The sequence below is a fragment of the Leptodactylus fuscus genome, chromosome 1 (assembly GCF_031893055.1).
Source record: "Leptodactylus fuscus isolate aLepFus1 chromosome 1, aLepFus1.hap2, whole genome shotgun sequence".
In the NCBI taxonomy this organism is placed as follows: Eukaryota; Metazoa; Chordata; class Amphibia; order Anura; family Leptodactylidae; genus Leptodactylus; species Leptodactylus fuscus.
This window is the reverse complement of record NC_134265.1, coordinates 221,775,529-221,782,901: the sequence shown is the minus strand read 5'-3', so window position 1 is coordinate 221,782,901 and position 7,373 is coordinate 221,775,529. Positions and strand designations below refer to the sequence as shown.

The window sequence follows — 7,373 nt, the reverse complement described above, 5'->3', positions numbered from 1 at the left end:
TGATACACATGATGCTTGTGGATCAATAGAAACTCACAGCTTCTTCAGTGTTCACATACACACAGCTTTCCATAGCAACTACTCTATTCGTATGGGGCCCAATACACAAACAAAAGATTAAATATACCTGTGCAAAGCCAGGTCTTCCTGCTAGAAAATATATATAATATACACACACACTACATATTGTTACTTTACACAAACCTCTGTTTCCAGTTTATTCTCCCACAGCTCTACTACAGCAGCCTCCCCCTGTCCCCCCTTTAGCTCAGTCCTGTACAGCTTCTACCTTGCATAAGGCTATTGTGACCGGTCACACTTGTGTGGAGCCTTTACATAACTGACAAAGGTTTTTTTGCAGGACCTACAAAAAAAATAAAAAAATTCCTGGCACAGAGGCCAAGTTCGCAGTTTTTTTTGGTCAGGATTTTGAGGCCATAGCCAGATACAGTCTCAAAAACCTGACCAAAAAGATGGCTCTTATTGAAGTCAATGAGATCCACTCCGGTCTTTTTTCCAGGAGCAGTTTCTTCTGGAAAAGAGGAGAGCTGCTCATTCAGGCTGTTTTGCCTCATGATTCGGCCTGAAGACACACCCTCCTCCAGACTCGGCCCCTTCATTGGGCCTGGAGTGGAGTGCGCAGCTGGATGCCGGGGGTAGTGCACCAGCTTTCAGTCGCAGTTACCTGGCTTTAGGTCCCGAACCTGAGGCAGCCTCCTCAGGTTTCGGACCAAAAAAAAAAAAAAAAAAAAACCTCCGTCTGAACTTACCCTTAGTATTGCTGCCAGTTTGTAGACCTGCAGCAAAGAAGAAATTCCACCTTTGTTTGTAAACCACACAGTAGAATAAAGATATCACGTGAAGACAACCATTGCAATGGGAAATTTCACTTTATTTTTCTGGAGACATTTCAGAAACAAATATACAATACAATAAGAATTGTGACTTTTTGGAGTCTAGACCATAATTGCAAGAACTTTCTAAGATCTGTCAGAGTTGCTAGCTGGTTAAGGAAAACATTTTTTTTTGTACCGTGTTAGCCAGTGGATATGAAATCAATAACAAAACAAAAAAAAAACACAAACAAAACCAAAACGAGTCTTTGGTAGTGGATCCCTTTATTAATGACTAATGACAGATTAAGAGTTTTCGAAATATACCTGAGGAAGAAGCAGAGCATCAAAAGCTTGTAATCTGTCATTAGTAAGGGGGCGTTCACACAATCGTCAGTGTCCGCTGCTAATGTCCGCACAAGATTTTGAATGGACATTAGCAGCGGACACAGATTGTAGTGTGAACGCCCCCCCTTAGACATTAAAAAAAAAATGTATCCACTTCTGAAGATTCAAGTTTTTTTTTAGCTGGTTATGTTCATAGGAAACTTTACAGCAAAAAGACAAATTGAAACATTTCATAGAACTAATAGTTGATACGCGAGATGAAGGTCCAGCCAGGTGTCCATGTCACATGTTCTCCACTCCTGAAGCAAGCACAAGTCTAGAAGAGAAAGTAAGTTCATGTCATTTTACAGAAAAATGGGAAACCGGATACGACAAAATAAATTTGGAATGCTATAAGATACGACAACCGACCGACAAAAACGCTCCACTACATACTTTTGGAATGAACATTTTACCGCCATTGCAAACAAAGAAAAACTCTTAGCACACCGTCATCCGTCCACACAACACCGACAACCTGCTGCAAAACCAAGACCGCAGGATGCAGCAAACAAAGCCTGAGCAGCCACCTTTAGACCAGAGGGTTTTCTGGCGACTGGTGTCAGATGCTGGTCAATGCAGCTACACTCCCGCCACGATGCTGTATGAGCTAAGCAGCGCAGGTACTAAAGTGAAGTCCTCAATTGGAAATCTGATATGGATAAGGCCTAAAATACCAACTCTTGAAGCTCCCTGTAAAAGAAAGCAGGGATTCCTGTAACTTGCAGGCCCAAATAGCACATGATCTCCAGCCCCTGCTAAGCCCCATACCACTCGCGGTGATGTTACCGAAATATAGACAAGCATAGCGATACGCTCCGGCCGAAAGCGTGGCCACCATGCGCTATAGTACAAGCAACACCACCACTTGTAGCACAGTGCCCAACAAGCACCAAAAAACCATGTGCTGCCTGTGCCTACATATCACAGAAGTCACCGCCATCTTCCTCAGGGAGCTCCCAGAGTTGAGACTCCAGGCCTCATCCAGCCAGACGCCCACTTAAGGGCTTCACTGAAGCAGCTACACCACTCAGACCACACAGCACCGCAGAAAGAACACAGCTACACTGGCCAGCGTTTGATACCAGTTGCCAGAAAGCCCATCTGGACTTTAGGCGCCTACCCATGACTCGGTTCACCACAACCCTTAGCGTTAACCCCACAGCAAACTGCCTGTACTGTATGAAAAGAGTTTTGAGTACCAAGAGAGGTTTTGCCTTCATCCCATTAAAAAGACCCCATGCTAAAAGTTGATACTACAAGTAGACGTACTAAATATAGCAGTCTACCCACATCCTCCACCACCCTCTCCATCACCACATGAAGGCTCAGATTCATAAGGAGGGGTTTATGAACCCTTACCTCCGACGCAACAATGGTAAAGGCAGTTTTGGGAACTACAGACTATAAAGGATAATGTGCCACAGCTTTGAAGAGACTCACAAATGCAAACCACATATGGACAACCATCAATAACCCGCCCCATCTTACAAGAACACTGACACACTGCAACATCGCACAACCTAAACATAGCATGCACCGACAGGACCCCTCAGAGATCTGGCACAGAACAGGAATGCCAACTCCTGAGAACGAAAGCAGCCATTTCCGTAATTAACAGGAGCGAACAGCACATGATCTCCGGCACATGTGCTGCCCGTTCCTACAGGTCACAGAAGTCACCACCATCGTCTTCAGGGAGCTCCTGAGTTGGACTCCAACTGTTACCCACAATCTCCACTTGGTGGGGTTTAGTTCAGCACCTACACTGCTCAGATCATACAGCATCACAGTGCGGGAATCACAAATCCCACGCAGCTTGTGACATGTCCCCTCAGTGCTAGCCGGATGCAGGATTTGACAAGTCGTGACAGCCATCCACACCTAGTCTACATCTACTTGCCCCTTCATGACTCTACAACGCATTATCTTTCTAACAACTAACCACACAGTAGGATACAAGCTTTATAAACCTAGATTAGAGGTCAGTTCTCAAGGACACAGGCAAAACCTAAAGAGCACATAGTAATCTACCGCTAGTGCCCTCCACCACCCCTGCCATCACCACACGAAGGCTTGAATTCATAATGAGGGACTTATGATCCATAGACCTCCGACATAACAATGAAGAGGATAGCTTTAGGCACCAGTTTTATATTGATCCTTGCTCACAGCAGCTGCAAAATACCCAAAAAAAAGGCCAAATGGAACTTACCTACAATCTTGTAGAGGGCAAGGTGATGTTCTTCTAGTAGTAGATCCAGCTTTCACAGCTACAAAAGAGGAAAACACGACACTTAAAAAACCGTTTTAGTGTCGATTCAGAAACTGCAGGAGATTGAATATTGTTGGATTTCTTAAATTCGACATCAGACAAAGGGTAGAACTTATGCATCAGAGTTATATAGTGAGCAGAACATTCAATACAGTAACACTTACCGTACTTACCCTGATCTTCTCAGCAGAACAAACATAAATCAACATTATCACAATAGCATTATATGGTGAACAGACATACTAAACTATGTTGTTAAAGTAAGAAAGGGGATGGAGGGGTGGGAAGTGTGTGTGTGTGGGGGGGGGGGCAGAGTCATTCTGATCAAAGTATTAAAGTGATAACCCCTCCATTATCACAATGATACAGTGACAATAATGACCAAGATTTTTTAGTGAACAGTTACCCAAGAGTTGCCCGAGACAGTAATAAGGGTAGTGTGTCTAATATTATATACACAGAGGAAGGTGGAGGAAGACAAGGCCAGCAAATACAACCTATAACCCCGACAGAGTTGATCCAGAGGAAGGCGAAAACTGGCAGTCAGTACAAGACCCAGGATCAACTATTCTAACAAGTGTAAAACCCTCATACAGTAGGGAATATTGAAATATAATATCCACAGTGTGTCGTTTTATAACATTCATATACACATTAGATAAGGTTGCATAAAGAGAAACATACATAAAGTACAGCCCTACAGAGTTGATCCAGAGGAAGGCAAAAAACCCCATGAGGCCAATGCCAATAACCCCATGTTATGGGAAAAAAATTCCTTCCCGACTCCAGTACGGCAGTCAGTATAAGACCCTGGAAAAACTCGTCTAGATTTACCATTAGGACTGGGGACAGCCAAAAAAAAAGTAGCAATACATGCATTCTCTATAGTAGGTTGAGCTAGGGCTGGGCCGACAGTCTCACCATACAGTTGTATGGTGAGCTGCCATTTCCCTACAGCTTATATTAGTCTAGGCATACTAATGCCATTAGGATTAGACTCATTTCTATCATGGTATTAGAGGGAAAAACCTACTACAACTCAGGGGGCCTAGGGCAGAGACTAGCCAAAGCAGAAAGTTACTCTGATGGCATGGTGAAGCAAGAAATGCAGAGCATCAATTGCAAAGTTGGTTTGTTTTTTAATTTAATTACTAGCCTTCACACGGTGTTACATCAATATCCCCTCCAATATCAATGCAACGGGTCATGCTCCGGCACCCTATCTAGCTAGGACTAGGGATGGGCTATGGCCTCACCATGCAGTTGTATGGTGAGCTGCCAGGTTGTTTTATTAGTCTAGGCATACTAATGCCACTAGGCGGCGGCGTTCTCATCAGAGCATTAAAGCAATAACCCGCCCAACTATCACAGTAACACAATGACAAAAGCAGCCAAAACCGCCGGACTAGGGCTAGACCTATTAATGCCATTAGGAATAAGGGAGGCCAGTTCCATCAAATGCATTAATGTAATAACCGGCCGAAATATCACAGAAATACAATGACAGACGGCTAAACCCGTCAGGATCTGCTCTCAAGTAAGAACTGGCAGGCATAGCTCTCTATAAGACCCGCCAAGGCATAGATCTGTTAAGAACCACCGGGCGCTGTCTCTATAAGAACTAGCAAGCACAGGTCTCCCTATAAGAACGGTCACCTTCAGAGCTCCCACAGAGTTCCACAGGCAAAGCTAAGAGCAAATAAAAGGGGGAAAACCTACCGTGTCAACTCAGCCGGTTCCACGTCTCTGCAGCACACCAGTCCACGCGCCGTCCTCCTTCTGCACAACTAGCTTCCGTATACTACAACAGCTGTATTTAAGGCATCACATGCTTGCCACACCCCCTCACGTGTTTCTGAGGGGGCGTGGCCAACTAATTGGGAAGGTTTCTACACAGCTGTTGTAGCACGTGCCAAACAAGTGAAAGTGGGTGTGGCTGGAATAAATTCACATAGCAGGGAAACAGCAGAATGTCGAAAGCAATATGTTTCTAAAGCACGTTTTCGCCCTCTTTCTGTTCTTCAATAGTTTGGAGATGTGCACTTGGAGTAGTGCTGAGTGGAATGTTAGCAGTGTATAGGACACAAGTACCTTGTTTTTATTTTTGTGAGTAATGAAAACGTGTCTTCCTAAAGATACTTCTGTATCTCTTCACAGGACCCAAGCATCCATCTATTGCTGTTACTGTAGAATGACTAAATATACCTGTATTTCTTCCCCAGCTCCTTTACCACAAGTAGAACTTTCAATCCGTCAACCAATCTTAATACGACCAGTCAACGGTATTACACTAAGACTACACTTTATATGACTGTGCTGACAGTACCAGTATTAAAGATGGTAGACGCGAAATCCTAGTGGGCTAAAGGACTTCCGGTGACGACGTGATCATGTGATCAGACTGGCGTGGGCGGAGCTATTCAGGACAGTGCCGAGTTACACAGGAAAAAGAAGTTGCAGTGAATGGAGACTGGAAGGAGGAAAGAGACGGCATGTGTAAGCAAGAGGGGTGGAAAGGGCTGGGGGAGAGGGTCAGGCTGTGTGTGAGCATGATATAGGAGTTTGGATGGGTAAAGGCTAAATACTAGACTCCGTAAGGACCGTCTGCCGATACAAGGTCACATGACCGGATAGGCGTGTCTTTACTTGTAAGCAAGACCTTCCACAGTATCCTGTGTAGTGGAGCAACATGGAGAGCTGCGAGGTGCACGATTTAGTGAAGGGGGGGAGATACAGTAGGTGGACTGCAGGGAGTAGTGTAGAGGGGGAGAGATGTGCAGGGTCGGACAGGCCCGCCGGGAGACCGGGGAATCCCCCCGTAGGCCCCAGCCTGGACTATTAAGACCCTCATTATGGGGCCCTACCGGACCTCCACTGCCTTTTTTTTTTTTTAGTAGACAGTGGAGGTTCGGTAAGGCGTCTGCTCAGGGCTGGTGTCAGCACCCGGGCAAGTCACTGTGAAGTATGAAGGGAGAGAGACTCCGTGCTGAAGAGACAGCATGTGTGAGTAATAGGGGAGACATGGGGGGGGCAGGCTGTGTGAGCGAGAGGGGACACATGGAGGTGCAGGCTGTGTGAGCGAGAGGGGAGACATGGAGGTGCAGGCTGTGTGAGCGAGAGGGGAGACATGGAGGGGCAGGCTGTGTGAGCGAGAGGGGAGACATGGAGGTGCAGGCTGTGTGAGCGAGAGGGGAGACATGGAGGTGCAGGCTGTGTGAGCGAGAGGGGAGACATGGAGGTGCAGGCTGTGTGAGCGAGAGGGGACACATGGAGGTGCAGGCTGTGTGAGCGAGAGGGGAGACATGGAGGTGCAGGCTGTGTGAGCGAGAGGGGAGACATGGAGGTGCAGGCTGTGTGAGCGAGAGGGGACACATGGAGGTGCAGGCTGTGTGAGCGAGAGGGGAGACATGGAGGTGCAGGCTGTGTGAGCGAGAGGGGAGACATGGAGGTGCAGGCTGTGTGAGCGAGAGGGGAGACATGGAGGTGCAGGCTGTGTGAGCGAGAGGGGAGACATGGGGGGGCAGGCTGTGTGAGCGAGAGGGGAGACATGGGGGGGCAGGCTGTGTGAGCGAGAGGGGAGACATGGGGGGGCAGGCTGTGTGAGCGAGAGGGGAGACATGGGGGGGCAGGCTGTGTGAGCGAGAGGGGACACATGGAGGTGCAGGCTGTGTGAGCGAGAGGGGAGACATGGGGGGGCAGGCTGTGTGAGCGAGAGGGGAGACATGGAGGGGCAGGCTGTGTGAGCGAGAGGGGAGACATGGAGGGGCAGGCTGTGTGAGCGAGAGGGGAGACATGGAGGGGCAGGCTGTGTGAGCGAGAGGGGAGACATGGAGGTGCAGGCTGTGTGAGCGAGAGGGGAGACATGGAGGTGCAGGCTG

The 7,373-nt window shown here is 47.4% G+C and overlaps 1 long non-coding RNA gene across 1 annotated transcript; it reads right to left on the bottom strand.

The window, feature by feature from the left end:
• Positions 1-1,166: 1,166 nt before the first annotated feature.
• On the bottom strand, positions 1,167-5,633 carry LOC142195119 (uncharacterized). Its single transcript, XR_012715068.1, has 3 exons — positions 5,215-5,633; positions 3,436-3,493; positions 1,167-1,497 (listed from the first exon to the last, which is right to left on the bottom strand). It is a non-coding gene; the product is annotated as an uncharacterized LOC142195119 (long non-coding RNA).
• Positions 5,634-7,373: the final 1,740 nt, after the last annotated feature.